This window comes from Heloderma suspectum, chromosome 2, assembly GCF_057233095.1.
Source record: "Heloderma suspectum isolate Gila_16-S chromosome 2, 16-S_ref, whole genome shotgun sequence".
Taxonomy (NCBI): Eukaryota; Metazoa; Chordata; class Lepidosauria; order Squamata; family Helodermatidae; genus Heloderma; species Heloderma suspectum.
Window position 1 is genome coordinate 293,946,257 of NC_139459.1, and position 16,031 is coordinate 293,962,287.

At 43.7% G+C, this 16,031-nt stretch overlaps 1 long non-coding RNA gene across 2 annotated transcripts in view; it reads left to right on the forward strand.

Moving 5' to 3' along the window:
- LOC146354840 (uncharacterized) overlaps nucleotides 1-16,031 on the forward strand; it is a 100,308-nt gene that overhangs the window by 61,149 nt on the left and 23,128 nt on the right. For both annotated transcript variants that reach the window (XR_014788520.1, XR_014788521.1), the window contains one exon: nucleotides 10,629-10,711. This is a non-coding gene — a long non-coding RNA (uncharacterized LOC146354840). The remainder of the gene's footprint in view (nucleotides 1-10,628; nucleotides 10,712-16,031) is intronic.

The window sequence follows — 16,031 nt, forward strand, 5'->3', positions numbered from 1 at the left end:
CCTGGGGAGGAAAGCTATGGCAAACCTAGACAGCATAGTAAGAAGCAGAGACATCACCTTGCCGACAAAGGTCCGTATAATCAAAGCTATAGTTTTCCCAGTAGTAATGTATGGCTGTGAGAGCTGGACTATAAGGAAGGCTGAGCGCTGAAGAATTGATGCTTTCGAACTGTGGTGCTAGAGAAGACTCTTACGAGTCCCCTGGACTGCAAGGAGGTCAAATCAGTCCATCCTAAAGGAAATCAAGCCTGAGTGCTCATTGGAAGGACAGATACTGAAGCTGAAGCTCAAATATTTTGGCCACCTAATGCGAAGAGAAAACTCTCTGGAAAAGACCCTGATGCTGGGAAAGACTGAAGGCAAAAGGAGAAGGGGACGACAGAGGATGAGATGGCTAGATAGCATCACCAATGCAATGAATATGAACTTGAGCACATTCCGGGAGAGAGCGCAGGACAGGAAGGCCTGGCGTGCTATGGTCCATGGGGTCACAAAGAGTCGGACACGAATGAACGACTGAACAACAACAACAACTCACAAGCTTGAGTCACACAGAAAGATAGTAAAATGGACCACAAAGATCAAACCTATTGGACCCCCTTTTAATTTTTATATCTATGAAAAGGGACCATGCGGAAAAAAATGTGGAAGGAGGTTAATTCAAGAATCACAGGAGGACATAGCCGGAAGCAGTTCAAAGCTAATTGTCTGGTCATGAAAATTTGGTCCTTCTAAAGGAAGCAGGTTGCCACCACTTCAAGTGCTATGCATAATGCTTAGGAAAGGTTGTACTGAAATACTGGGCAGACAGTGGTGCAGCTAGGTAATTTTAGTCCCTGAACTAGGGGTGTACGAAACCCCCTTACCTTTGGTCCACGGGAGTCCGCGGGGGGGAGGCGATCCATTCCTCCCCCCTGGAATCTCGCTGGCCTTGGTCAGCTCTGCTCTGTGGTGAGTCCGTAGATTTACGTAGCCTATTATAGCAAAGAACAGGGACGCAAATGGCGTCTGCTATGCCATTTGCACAGAGTGGTAGGCGGCAGTATTGCAGCCGAAACTCCCCCCACGTCCTGAGTTCGATCCCAGTGGAAGCTGGGTCCCAGGTAGCCGGCTCAGGTCGACTCAGCCTTCCATCCTTCCGAGGTTGGTAAAATGAGTATCCAGCTTGCTGGGGAAAAGGTAGTCACGACTGGGGAAGGCAATGGCAAACCACCCTGCTATAGTCTGCCACGAAAACGCCAGCGAAAGCGGCGTCCCTCTAGGAGTCAGCAATGACTCAGTGCTTGCACAGGAGGAACCTTTCCTTTTTTCCTTCCTTTGCAGTAATTAGCTACGTAAATCTTTACGTAGCCTATTACTGCAAAGAACAGGGAAGCAAATGGCATAGTGGCAACCATTTGCACCCCGCTCTTTGCCGTGATAGGCTACATAAATATTTACGTAGCCTATCACGGCTTAATGCAGGCACACAAATGTTGGCCACTATGACAGCTGTCATTTGCTGCCGCAGCAGCCTGGCAGCGGCCAGAAGACAAGCCAGAGCTGCCACCGCCGCATCTGCCTCCGCATCTGCCGCCAGGTGGGTCCATCCTGGGGGGGATTTTGGAGGGTGGCGGGGGGGAGGCCATTCCACGGGTTTCAAAGAATCTGGCCTCACTGGAGTCTGTGGTGGATTTCTCCAACATCCCTACCTTGAACTTAATATCGGGGAGGAGGGACTTTAGATGGTCATGTGTATTACTTCAGTTGGGAAGCATACAACTAAGCCTGGAATCAGAGGACAGTGCTACAAACCCTTGACCATGTTGATGAAAGTTGACTTGAAGTTGAAGTCATAACGTCTGCAATGTCAGGGTCTTAGGGGATCACTACATGAGGCTCTTTATTTTGCAATTTACCGGGGCTTCTGTTTCCGCATTCTAAGCAAGATAAAGATCAGCTCTTTACACAGGCAAGTTGTCTGCAGCCTCGGGGCGGAGAGCAAGTGGTGAATCAGTGGGACTCCCGAGGGATTCAAGTATCTCTTGCTCACTTGCACTCTCTCTCCCTGCAAAGCAGCGTGGGAAGTGTGTGTGGCTTTGTTGCTGTCATCTGTTTATGGGGGGTGTGTGTCACCATCTTCTTCTTCCTCCCCCTAGCTCTGCGCTCACTTTGAGCATCTCCTCCTAGCCCAGCTGAGAAAACTCCCCTCCTAGGTCAACAGGCAGACACGCTGCAGGGGTGGGGGGGAGGACAATTATGATTTTCATGCTCTGACTAATGGCTTCTTCTTCCCAGGCTGTGGTTATAGTGAAACTGAACATTTACACACAGCCATTAAAGAGGATTTACATTTAAACAGTGAATTATCTCAGGGCATTTTTGTGGGGTAAAGATCAAAAACAGCTGGATGTGCCCTGGAGGTTGACGGTGCCATGCTTGAAAGTTCCCCAAACAGTCAGATGTCTACACTTGGCTGATGAGAGTGATTCTATTGTAAGAAGTTAAACAGTTTGGCATTTCCTGAAAGGTACAGGTATGGGGGGTGGGTGGGTATAATTTTAACTTAACTGAGCATCATGAAGGAGCAAAGGAATTGAGTCTCAAGAGTGTTGTGATTAATGCTGCTTTATGATTTAAAGTGTTGACAAGACAAACTGTCCAAATGGTTCTGTTTCTGTTGTCTTGGGGCAACCATAATACCTGTAGAGTTAAGTATGTGCTTAAGTATTTTACTGGATTGCTAGTAGGGATGTATCAGAAACTTGTTTCAGTTCGATTTCTAGGGTCAGAGAATTCCGCCACGGATCTCGGTGAGGCTAAATGCCAGTGCATTCGGCCCCCCGAAATCTGTGGCGGAACGGCCTGCCACCCCCCCCCTGCAGATCCCCCCCGGGAGGAGACTTACCTGGGATGGATGTTCTGGGCAGCGGCGGCGGCGGCAGCGGCTGGTCTTCTGACCAGCTGCTGCTGCCGCCATTTGCAGTCTGGAGGTGTTTTTTTTTTTTTTTTACAGAGACGTGATAGACTATGTAAAGATTTACGTGGCCTATCACGGCTGGGTTAAAAAAAAAAATGCGTACGCAAATGGCCGTCTTAGTCTACGTAAATATTTACGTAGACTATTACGGCGAAAATAAAGGGGAACGCAAATAGCGTAGAGGGCGCGATTTGCGTTCCCCTTTATTTTCGCTGTAATAGTCTACGTAAATATTTACGTAGACTAAGACGGCAAAAAATAAGGAATGCAAATGGCCGCCACCATAGCCGCCACCATTTGCATACGCGGGTTTTTTGTTTTTGTTTTACCCAGAGCCCTCCGCGGCTGGAAATCCAGCTGCAGATGGCTCTGGCCTGGGCCTGGCCGGCTGCTCCGTGGAGCCGCTGCGGAGCACAGCCAGCCATCGAGGATTCCAATCTTCACCAAGGTTGGCTGTAGAATCCCTGTCCAAATGTCTGGAGACGGTGAGTGGCTGGATGGGGAGGAATAAGCTGAAGCTGAACCCTGACAAGACCAAGGTACTTTTGGTGGGAGACAAGAGGAGGCTAGGGGATGTTGACCTGGTGTTGAATGGGGTACGGCTACCCTTGAAAGACCAGGTCTGCAGCCTGGGGGTCATTTTGGACTCCCAGCTGTCCATGGAGGCTCAGGTGTCAGCTGTGAGCCGGACAGCACTGTATCAACTCCATCTGATATGGCGGCTGCGCCCCTTCCTTCCCGACCATCTGCTCCCATTGGTAGTACATGCCCTGGTCTCCTCTCGTTTAGACTACTGTAATGCACTCTACATGGGGTTACCCTTGAAGACGGTTCGGAAACTGCAGCTGGTACAGAATGCAGCAGCTCGCCTGATTAAAGGCAGCCGCTGGTGAGATCACATCACTCCAGTGCTGAAGGAGTTGCACTGGTTACCAGTTGTTTTCCGGGCCACATTCAAGGTGTTGGTTTTGACCTTTAAAACCCTATATGGTTTTGGCCCAGCCTATCTTAAGGAGCGCCTCCAGCAGCACCAGACAGGCCGCTTAACAAGATCAGCCTTGGATGGCCTTCTCTCTGTCCCATCAGCCAGGACAGCTAAACTGGTGGGGATGAGGGAGAGGGCCTTTTCTGTGGTGGCCCCCACTCTGTGGAACTCCCTCCCTAGGGAACTCCGTCATGCTCCCTCTTTTATGAGCTTCCGTCGTGCATTAAAAATGTGGCTGTTCAGGCAGGCATTTGGGGTGGGTTAGGGTATTTTAGAAAATGTTTTTATTGTAGAATTTTATTGTTTTAAACTGTTTTATTGTATGTTGTACATTGCCCAGAGTGGCTGGGTGACCAGCCAGATGGGCGATTAATAAATTTAATAATAAAATAAAATAAAAATTCCAGGGGGGAGGAACGGATCACCTCCCCGCCGTCGAGGATTCCAGGAGGAGGGACGGAACGCCTCCCCCCACACCATAAACATAATCCGCGGAAAGGTAAGTACATTTCGTACATCCCTATCGATTTCTAGCAGAATTCACCTAGGTTGAACCTCCTGGAATCAAATGCAGTCCTGAACCCAGTCTGCAATCAAAGTCCATATATTTCTGAGTTTCCAGTGTGATTCTTGGAACAAACAAAAGAAGTGTCCAAAAATGCATACGTTTGAAAAATTCACATACAAATGTGTAATTTGGAAAAATGTGCACAAAACACTTTAATCAATGGGAGAAAATGCATACATTTCAAAACTGTGCACATTGGTGGGTACATTTGGGGAAAATGCATGTGAAAATACTAGGGATGGCGGAGAATTCCACGGATTTCAGTGAGGCCGAATGCACTGGCATTTGGCCCCCTGAAACCTGTGGCAGAACAGCCCCCCGCCACCCCGCAAAATCCCCCCGGAATGAAACGTGCCATTTGCATCCTGCCAGGCTGCTGTGATAGGCTACGTAAGTATTTACGTAGCCTATCATGGCAAAGAGCAGGGGCACAAACAACTTATATAGCCTATCACGGCACCCTGGCAGGATGCAAATGGTGGCCACTATGGCAGCCGCCATTTGCGGCCGCAGCAGCCCAGCCGCGGCCAGAACTCCAGCTGCGGACGGCCCTGGCTGGCAGCTCCATGGAGCCGCCATGGAGTGGAGCCCCAGGGAGGATTCCGGGGGGAGGGACGGAGCGCCTCCCCCCCACCGCAAATCACACCTGTGAAAAGGTAAGTGACTTTCCTACATCCCTAGAAAATACGCACAAATTTTTGTGCAAAAAACCAAAGCCTGCAATCTGATCCAAGTCAGAACGAGTTTTGAGGTAGAAAAAAGAGAGCTGTGAGTTTTGCTAATTTTCCCATTCCTAATTGTAAAAGAAGATTAAAAAAAAATGTTTTGTCAGCCCAACTTCTGTGATGGAAAGATATTACAGGATTTCTTCTTCTTTTCTTCGTAATGCAAATTAGATTTAGCAAGTGAAATTAATTCTGAGTTTAAGTATGAAACAAATATAACCCTTTAAAGAAAGCTGAGGAAACTTGGTCTCAAGCAAGCTTTCAAGGAAAGTCTTTCCTTTGACCGAGTAGGAGTATTTATTGAAAAAAAGAGAACCAAGCAGAGACTAGATCTGTTTAAGCCTCAGTCCTTATTTGTCTGTGGAGTTGTTTGGAGAGGAGATTTACTGGAGTAGTTTGGGAATATTAGTCAGCTTCCTGGCAGAAGTGGTTATCAAGGAGCTGATTTGCAAAAGAAGAGGGACGAATTGTTCTGCTGTTCTCTATTTTGGATGGTAGTGTTGCTGAGTAGCCTCCCAGTTCTCCCTCTGCCTTAACCTGAGTTTTCAAGGGAGTGAAGGGCTCACATTGCACTCTCATGCTCCCCTACTTGTGTATACCTTGTTGGGGCCAAGTGACAACATTCAGCTACCATTCATTGTAGCCTTACTGGCATCAAGTAAGAAATAGTGTTCAGCAGGTATCTGGGGTAAGGTTACCTTTTGATGCCTTAACCATACTACTTAACTACCAATGCAATCTTATACATGTCTACTCTGAAGTAAACCCCATTGATTTCATTGTGGCTTACTTCCAATTAGGTGGCTATAAGATTGCAGCCTGAAAGGATAAAACAACTTGACTTTTGCTTATTTCATAGTTTCTACTACAGTTGTTTTTGCTCAAAAGTGGAAACCTCCAGCGCTTCGGGCCATGACTAAATGGCTGATAAAAGGCACTACCACTGAATCCACTTGGGGGCCTTTTCCATGCTGTGGGGGCCTTGGCCAAGCAATGACGCTGGGCACCAGACCCAACTGGAGGCCTTTTTGAGCCTCCATGCATGGTCCGAGTAAGGCCTCATCAGTCTTACTATCAAAATCACCAGGCAGGCACATCTCAGCAGGTTCACTTGGTCCATGGATTGGGATGGATCTCTTTCTCACTCTGTTCTACTCACCACTGCAAAATCTCCCAGTGCAGGTCCACATTGCTCCCTCTCACCTGCATATTCATTTCTCCCTCCACCCCCAGTGCCTGCATAGTCCACCACAGAAGCACCACACCATTCACATTAGTCTTGGACTCTTCTCCAACCACAGCTGGCTAATTGCTCCCATGTTGCTTCAACTTACAGCTGAAGAGCGGCAGGTCTTCTGACTTCTCACCCCTGAAGCTTCCTCTCTGGTAGCCCAAATCACAGCAGCCAGCCCACCACTAAAGCAAAGCTAAAACAAAGCAAAGCAAGAGTCCCTGCTGAGATGAGCTGTTACTGCACACAGAGAGAGACAGTGACAGAGACACAGAGCCAGAGAAGGATAACTGCACTTGAGGTGATTGCGAGCCACCTGTGGTCCCTGGGTCTTGCAGTGAAGAACTGTAGTGTATATGGATAACCTGACAGATATGGTTCAACAGTCTTTATTTGAGAAAAAGAGCAATTTTCAAAAGTTGCTGGAATCAGAGGACTGGTCTGCAAAGGCTAAATTATACAGTATTTATAGAAGTTATTTCTGTTTGATGTTTGTTTATCACCCTGATTACGTATGTACTTTGGTGGTGGTTATGAGTTTTCTCCTAGTTTTTTTTAATTGACCTTAAAAAAATGTACTTAGTTGCCTTTGTCCAAATAAAGACTTGCATATCCTTTCACATCCTAGTGTACCATAATTGACTAGTTGCTTTCCTGCCTATTGTGTTGATTGATAACACTGAAGAACTGTAGAGCCAGCTCCAAGTTTTTTGTGGGGAGTGGTATCTTCAGAGATTTTTCATCTGCTGGCTGTTTCACATTATAGAGCCATAGTGGTTTGGTAGAAAGAGTATTGGACCAGAACATCTGGATGTAAATCTTTGCCCAGCTAAAAAGCTCGCTGGGTGGCCTTAGACAAGTAACTATATCTCAGTCTAACTTACCTCACAATGGTGTTGTGAGGATAGAAGGGTCCGACTCCATGTACACTGCCCTGGACAAAGGAAGCTCCTGGAGGAAGGGTAGAATATAACTGAGGTTAATAATACTAATAATCAACAAAATGAATGTATGAACATCCCTTAGTTATGCTCTGAGTAGCTCACCATTTGTTTATTGATTTGGGGAAGCTCTGTATGGAAACATTTGAGAGTCCAGGCTTCATGCAAAACAGCAGAAACATGACAAAGCACTTGAAGGATGTAGTCCAAAGAGCAGTTGCTTGAAAAGCAACAAAGCTTACTTCTAATTAAGTGACGTCATGGAAAGGTTAAAGATCACCAGTCAGGAACATGACAAGAACTTGTCAGAGACAGAAACACCCGACTCCTGGGGATGCTGGGAGTAGTAGTCCAACACATCTGGAGGGCACCAGGTTGGGGAAGGTTGGACTATAATATATAATGACATTATCCACACATGTGTTTAAGATAGAGCTGTAAGATGCTAATTTTGTTCCACTTGCCATAATGGTCAGTAGATACCAAAACATGCATAGCTGCTGTGAGAAACAATGGCAATTTGTAAATATTTGAATAGTTTCAGAGTCAGAGGTGAATGGAACCATTCACTCTTATTCTTTTTCTCTTGGCCAAAATATGCCTGCATATATAAATTTCTCATTTATGCAAACTTCTGTCAGCATTTAACGTGGTTGGTTTCACCAGAGTGTTTCTGATGCTGACACAGTGTTTCCAAAAGAGTTTGAGGAAAAATGTTATATATTTTCTGCCATTTATCAAGATAAATTTGTTTCACTGCTATGTGGAAAAGGCTTCATCAATTTATATGAAGGTGAAGAAACAGGAGACGAGGCACTTCTTATATATAAGGATTAAATAATGGCTTTCCTCGGTAGATTTGTCTTTGCTTTTCTTCACTCTGTATTACTGATTAAACAATCTACTTTAGCAGAGTCTTTCAAAATGATGAAATAGCGTTGGGCTTGGAGTTGGGTTTTCTATAATTTGTTGTCATGCATAGCTTTGTTATTAATAACATTTATTTGCTGTATATATATCTTCCAAAAAGTCTCCAAAAAGAAGACAAGAGATAACACATTTGAATAATTTATCTGATATCCCTTCATAAATGGCCAAAGAGTAGGTTTACCATACCTGAAAGAACATAGCATGCAGGATTTTCATCAAATGCTGTTGCCATGTCTTCTACATGCAATTAAAGCTTTGCCATTACGAAAATGTCAGTGATGTTTGTGTGTGTCCGTGCATTTTAAAATTCTAGCTGCTGTAATATTAGAAATGTAAAGGCAATCTCTTTAACATGTGAGTTGGGTCAAGGCAAAAAAATGAGTATAAATACAGAATGCATTAATAAATAATTGGAGGCGTCTCCAATTAGTTTGATCATCAACGACTGTACTTTTAAATAGTTAACCTTTTAGAGATACTTTTGGTTGCTGTGTTCTGCATTAGCATAATCCAGGTGACATTTTTGGTCATGTGGTTTCATACACCTTTGAATTTACTTTTGTTCTCATAATATTTTGTTTCCAGACTTGGCTTCTTTTCTCCGAACTCAGTCCAAAGGAATAAATGAAAGAGCCCGACGAGTGCAGCTGGAGCTTTGCCATAGTAGTTCCCATTGCAGAAATGACAAGCCACTTTCTAAACTAAACAGTGGTTGGTCTCTTTAGTGGCAGGATCTGCTCTGACAAAAATAACTTTCCAACCTCTGGCTGTGCATGGCTCTCTCCCGTCTAAGCATGTCTGTTTTTTGTATTACAGGCATGACTAAGTCCTCTTGAAATCAACAGAACAATTAGACACAACAACTTTACCTCTCATTCCTTTTATAATAAGAAATAGTAATGACTTTAGCAGGGTATTTGTTTCATTTGTAGACTGTATACTCCAAATCCCCCAATGACCGCTGGGAGCGGTCATTAGGAGATCTGGAGCTAAATGCCATCAGTATGCTGATGACATGCAGCTCTGTCTCCCAGTGACCTATGAATCAGGAGAGGCTGTGCAAGTCCTGGATTGGTGCCTAGACTCAGTAATGGGTTGGATGAGGCCAATAAACTGAAGCTGAATCCTGGCAAGACAGAAGCCTTGTGAGTGAGTGGTTCCCAGGTCTGGGAGATAGGCTCATTGCCTGTTATGGATGGGGCAGCAATCCCTCTGAAAGATAAGGTAGGTAGTCTGGGGGTATTCCTAGATTCATAATTGTCACTGGAAGCCCAGGGGCTGCGGCGGCTTGGAGTGCCTTTTACCAGCTTCGGCTGGTTCACCAGCTACAGCATCTCCTGGACAGGGATAGCTTGGCCACAGTGATACAGGCATTAGTAACCTCAAGACTGGATTACAGCAATGCACTTTATATGGGGCTGCCCTTAAGTCTGGGCCGGAAGCTGGAGCTAGTGCAGAATGCAACAGCTTGGCTGTTGTCAGGAACTGCTCCTTTTCAGCATGTAATTCCTTTGCTGAGGGAACTGCACTGGCTGCCTATTTGCTACTGGGCCAGGTTTAAGGTTTTAGGACTAGTGCACAAAGCCTTAAACAACGTGGGACCAGGATACCTGAGAGAGAGCCTTCTTCTTTACCAACCTGCCCAGTCACTGAGGTCATCAGAGGGCATGTCCTGGTGGTTCCACATGGACCCATGGCCCAGCTGGAGTCCACCAGGAAAAGATCCTTTGGTGTGGTGGCCCCCTTGCTATGGAACTCCCTGCCTTTGGAGGTCAGGCAGGTGCCAGCGTTGTGTTGCTTTCGGTGCCTCCTGAAGACATTGTTGTTTTGACAGGCCTTCCTTGAGTGACCAGCTGCGAGCTATAAAATTCAGATTTTGTTTCTTTTAAACTCTTTAAATTGATTTAACATGGTGTTTTATTCTTTTATCTTTGATGTTCACCACGCTGAAATCTTTTGATGTGGAGTGGTATATAAATATTGTAAATAAATAAAATGATAAATAGTTTTAAGCAGATATCTTTGTGTGTACTATATATACTAAGGACAGGTGAGAATTTAATTCAGTTCATTTTTTGAATAAGAACTTCCAAAATATGTTAATTTCTTCATAAATGAGTCAAGAAGATTACAAGAAGAAGAAGAAAGAAGGGAGAAATGGAAACTGACAGATTTGTCCATCCATGCCCAGGGCTTTGAATGCTTAGTTCTTAAAAGTTTGGGTTGGAATCCCTGCGTATTCAACCATGTTAGTACTTACTTAGGGTTGCCACCTCTTTTTTCTGACAGGCTCCTCATCTTTAACAACTGTGTGGCAGGCAGGTACATCACGGTCCTCCGCATGATGGGAGTAGCTGTACCTATTGAATTTGGTAGGTACAGAGGGTGAGATACTTTTTTGGATATTTTTTTAAAATAAGAATTTACTAAAATCTGCAAATGTCTTCATATGGTAGATGGAGAAAAGTTGAGATTGGATAAAAATCAAATGCAGGAGAAAATGAAATTATTCATCCCTAAAATTGTATACTGATGCTGTGATGAAAGAACACACAGTGATGAAAGAACACAGAGACACACACAGAGCAAATCTTGTCCTAGTCAGGTTTAGAGCCCATGAAGTGTTAAAGAAGGTTTGAATAGAGCTGGGTGGAGTCATATGGCAAAGGTGCTTTTTGTGAACCACCCAGAGAGCTTTGGCTAATGGAAAGAATAGAAATGTAATAATAACAACAACAACAACAATAGTTTTAAAAGGTGACAAAATATCAGATGCTACTTTCCAGGTACTAGGATCCAGCCAGTAGACCCAAATCAAATTCTACAGGAACTGGGAAAGACCTAGGGAAGACAAAGATTGCTTCAACATGATTCTAAGTGCTGAGAACAAATATATTATAGTACAGAGATTCTTAAATATACAAGTAAAAAGTACCATACAAATGCTTTTGATAGAAAAAATACTTTAGGTGGGTCACTTCATTTACCTGTGTAATATCAAAGACTTGAGCCATACAAAGGATAAAATGTGGTCTGACTGTGCGAAGCAGTCTACTGTGTCAGTCTCATGAAAATAACTGCTTCTTCTAGCAGGAGATTTCACCATGTTACACTTCTTGCCGATGGATGTTTCACTCTTCTGATTTGGAGCTTGACTATTCTAAACACCACTTTTAAACACCTTTGAACAGTGTCTCCCCTCCTCCCACTGTAAAACAGTGCTGTATTATAACAGTGCTGAGTATATCATGCTCTCAAAGCATTTGTATTGGTAGAGTTGCACTTCTGTTGGTATACGTGTAGCATTATTTTTTTGGGCAAGAACCCAAGGCCTGTAGCATACATTAGGATCACCAGAGGGACGACACCAACAATAGCATCCCATCATGGCAAGCTGTCCACCCCATCCTAATACCTAGAAGTACTTGTCACAGACAGCACTGATATCACGCATTGTAAATCTCCACATCTTCCACCAGCAATTGCCAAGAACGTTGAATGGGAGCGTGATGGATAGACATGCTACGGTAGAGTGTGTGTGTGGATAATTCAAATGGGGATGCTGTGTTTAGCATCCCCATGGTAACTGTAAAAGGTTTTCTAGCCCAAAGCCTCTTGCTTTTTCACAGGAAAGGTGGTGGTGGTAAAGATGATGCCCCTTATGCTTCCTTGCAGGTGGCCAAGGCATTAACTCTTACTTGTGAAAGATGAAGTGAGTCTCTCTCCTTTTTATTTTTAAAAAAGTTCTAGTATAATAAAGCAAGCTGTGTAAATAGTTTTGAGGAAGCACTACTGCCATATCAGGAACACCATGTTAGAATAAAGCCAAAAGAAAAGAGCCTGTTCTTGACAGCTGGGTTTATTTATAGCTTCTGGTATTTTAAATTACCAGCACAGCCTCAAATCCCCAGCCTTATTGCACCTCACAGCCATATTGAATTTCATCCAGCTGAGACGCACTGAAGTCTAAGTGGCATAATAAAATTCTAATCATGTGCAGTATTATGTAGCAGCAAGGCTGAAATTCTACTGTGTGCTATTACCCTTTTGTCTCTCCAGTTGCATTCACCTTACAAGTCCCTTTGAATACTTTTTGAGATCACATTTTTCAAGTGGCCCTGGCAAATAGAAGATAATGGATTCTAAAAAATTTGGCTGCATTTTAATCTAACCTTAGAAGCTTGACTGGTTTTAGCTACCTATCTTCACTGGGCAGTAGGATTCAAAATGCGTCTGCAGTTAGTCAGTACAAAGCAACCAAGAAGAAGTGGTATTTTTTATTTTGTTATGTATGGCTGTTGAGAAATTATGGCCTAGTTGGATGCAACACTACACCATAGTTCAGTACTGTGTAAATGGGCCTGCTTGAGTCTTCCTTTCTTGCGTGGCTTCCTTTCTCCTCTCCTCCTCTGGCCTGTGGCAAAGGAAGACTTAGGAGGCATTGGCTTCTGGACTGAAACTAACCATAGTTTGTCATTATATCCTGCAGGGACAAACTGTTATTAGTTTAAACTATGGCTTATTTAAACAAGCCAGGTCAAATTGTGTTTTCTGATCCTGGAGTGTTACAATGAATCATAAACTGAAGAATCATTTTAACCTATTGTATGTATTTAATAATAAAATTCAATATCTATCCCTTTACTTCAGTTCAAACTGTCCTTGAAATAACAGAACAATTTAAATTTAGCTCAAGATCAAGGAGGTTGGGAAAGACAGTAGGCAAAACCAAAGAGGTTTTCTCAGAATTGTAATTATGGAGCAGATCTGACACAGATGTTAGAGGACAGGCTATTATGTATAATTAATGATGGGGAAAGTGCAAAGAAGCCTGTTTTCTGAATCACTGTTAACCTTTGACTCCTCTTTAAAGTTAGCCCTGACTATAGAATTAGCAAATAAAGGTGTACAGGGTTGATAGGCATTGCTACTACAAACGGGGAAGGAAGGTACACTGTGGGCATGAGAAAATGTATCTAATGTTGCAGTTCTCTACTCATTTATTTAGGAGTAAGCCCCATTTAACTCAGTGGGACTTACTTCTGAGTAGACATGACATGTATAGTATTGCACTGTAAGTTACTAATTGATAAGTAAGTAACTATGCCTCAGAAAGGTTGTTAACACTGTGAAGGAAAGCCCATTTCAAATTTTAAAATTAAATTTTAAAAAAGAAATATGCTACAATTGTGATCTAATGCAACCTGTTAGAAAGGAAGATGATATGAGTGCTTCCAGATGGAAGGTTCCTAGCACTAGCAGTCAGATGTCATTGCACAGCTATTCTGTCTTTTTCTCCTCAATGGATTCTATGTGTTAAGGAAAAAGATGGCAGAAGTGGTGAGAAAACACGGGGGGGGGGTCATGAGTAGAAGATATCATCTGGACTCCCTATAAACTTATGTGAATGGGGTAGGGTGATGGTACCATAAAAGTCTCATCTGGAAACATCCTACATAATTAAAGAAAAGTGTACAGTTACACAAAGCAATGTGAAAGAACAAATAAATGCAATGTATTCAATGAGGCAAGTTCTGAAAGTATGGATGATGACATTGCCTTGGAGAGTCACTTTTACTACAAACAGTAAAATTAAACTATGCACATCATATTCAGGAGAAGGTCTTAAGATACTAGGAGTGTTCCATTTTGTTTGTTTGTTTGTTTGTTTATGTTGATGGCCGTCAGGGTTCCCCTTATGATCTGCACCCCCTGAGCAATGTCTTAAGTATCTCTTGCCTCCTTAAGAGTCCCACCTTCCTTCTTTTACCTTCCTATTTCCAATAATGTAGGGTTTAGGCTGTAGGCGTGGGGTTATTGACACTCAGACACAGGGTTTAACCACAGCAGTTTACTGGTAAATCAAAACAAGCAAATCACAACTAAAGGTATTTACACAATAAATCTGAGTGATACAAAAGGCATTAAGAGAAAATAAAAAAATGCAAAATGCAAGTTCCTTTATCCTAGATGTACTTAGACTTCTCCAGGCTGCTTCTTCCTGCTCCTTCTTCAGGCTGTACTCTTTCTGACTCTCTGCTCATACTGCTCTGGTCTTTCAGACTCTCTTTTTATACCTTCTTCCCCCAAAGCTGAAAGTACTGTTTCAAACCTGAAGAAATGAAACTTAATTGGGGAAATGAAACTGAATCTTAATCAGGGAAATGAAACTACTCCTCAGAGGGATACCCCCTCCCAATAAAAAACTACAAGCCTCTAGGCCTGACCTTTTTCTTTTCCTCACCTCTATAGGCCTTGAATCTTCATAATGGCATATTAAGCAGTGGGGCCGCACCTAATTCTTCCAAAATTTAGATGAAGTTTTGAATAGACTGAAGGTCAAGGAGGTGGGACTCTGATTAAAGGGAAGTAAGCCCTATTTTTTGGTACCAGAAGTGACATATTGGGGATATAAAGTAGATGACACTGGGAAAAACAAAATCAATTTAGAAAACTCAAAAGCTAAGAATGGCTCTGAGCTGAATGCTAATTTCCTAGAGAAAATGTTTGCCTAGTTTATTAACTTTTTTTGTGAAGTGGCACTGGGGATTTTCTCAAGAAAGAAACGTTTGATGACTCTTACGTAATGGTTATAGACTTCAGACATTCTGCTGCATTATCAATCTGGTACAGAATTTGTTTCAATGTACGATGCTTTTCCTTATTAGATAGGAGCAGTACTAGCTTATCAGATGGATGATGGATCACTGATCACAGAAACCAATAGGATTTGTGTCACAAAACATGTTGGCTGCTGGACACAATTATTCACAATTGGGCCAGGATGGATTTGCTGATATAGCAGGACTGCAGACATTTCATATATACATACATGAAAATGTACAATTTGCACTGACCACAAATTCCTGATTTCATTATTCAATGAAAGGAAAGCAGTGCCACAAATGAGTGTGGGCTGTGACCTTGAGGACCTATGAATGTATGTAGACCTCTGCAGAGCTGGAAAAGAAATGGATACTGCACATGCGTCAAATGGACAGTTGCCAGAGATGTGGACAACAGTTCAAAATGAAGGCTGAAGCCCTGCCCTGGTGCTTGCCTGAATGCATGCAGTTCGTACGGGGGGGGGGGGAAGCCCTGCTCACTGGGCCCACCCCTATGTCTCCAGGCGTGCTGTCCCCATCCCCCCTAAATTCAGACCTTGTGTGTGGGATTTTTGGCCACCACGAGGCAAAGGAGGAAGTGAGTGAAGCAGCATGGGTGGCAGAAAGGAGGGAGGGGTAGGGCTGAGCACTGGAACACCGAATGAGGTGTGAGTGGCAGAAAGGGACGCCCCAGAGGAGGAGGGGGTGGGGCTGAGTGCTGGAACACTGTACGTGGCGCATGCTCCAAAAGTGGCAGAAGGGGAATGAGCGGCAGCAGTGAGGAGAAGACTGAAGAGGAGGCACTTCTGGGGAGACATGGTGGGTGGATGAGAAGGCTCCAGGGGCCATGTCTGTCCTGGAAGTTGGTGGTTCCCCATGCCTGCTTCAGAAGTTGCTCCGGAAAACATTTTGAGACACATGGTAAGAAACCACTGTGGTCCCTTCTTGTATGCTTCTCCCTGCTTTTGTGATGACATCAGGTAATCAAGGATAAAACCTGCAAAATATTTGCCCTCCTAGAGGCTCTAACATGAAACCTCTTGCAACTGACAAGCCTTCAGCTCAGTAAGTGAGTCAGACAGCTTGA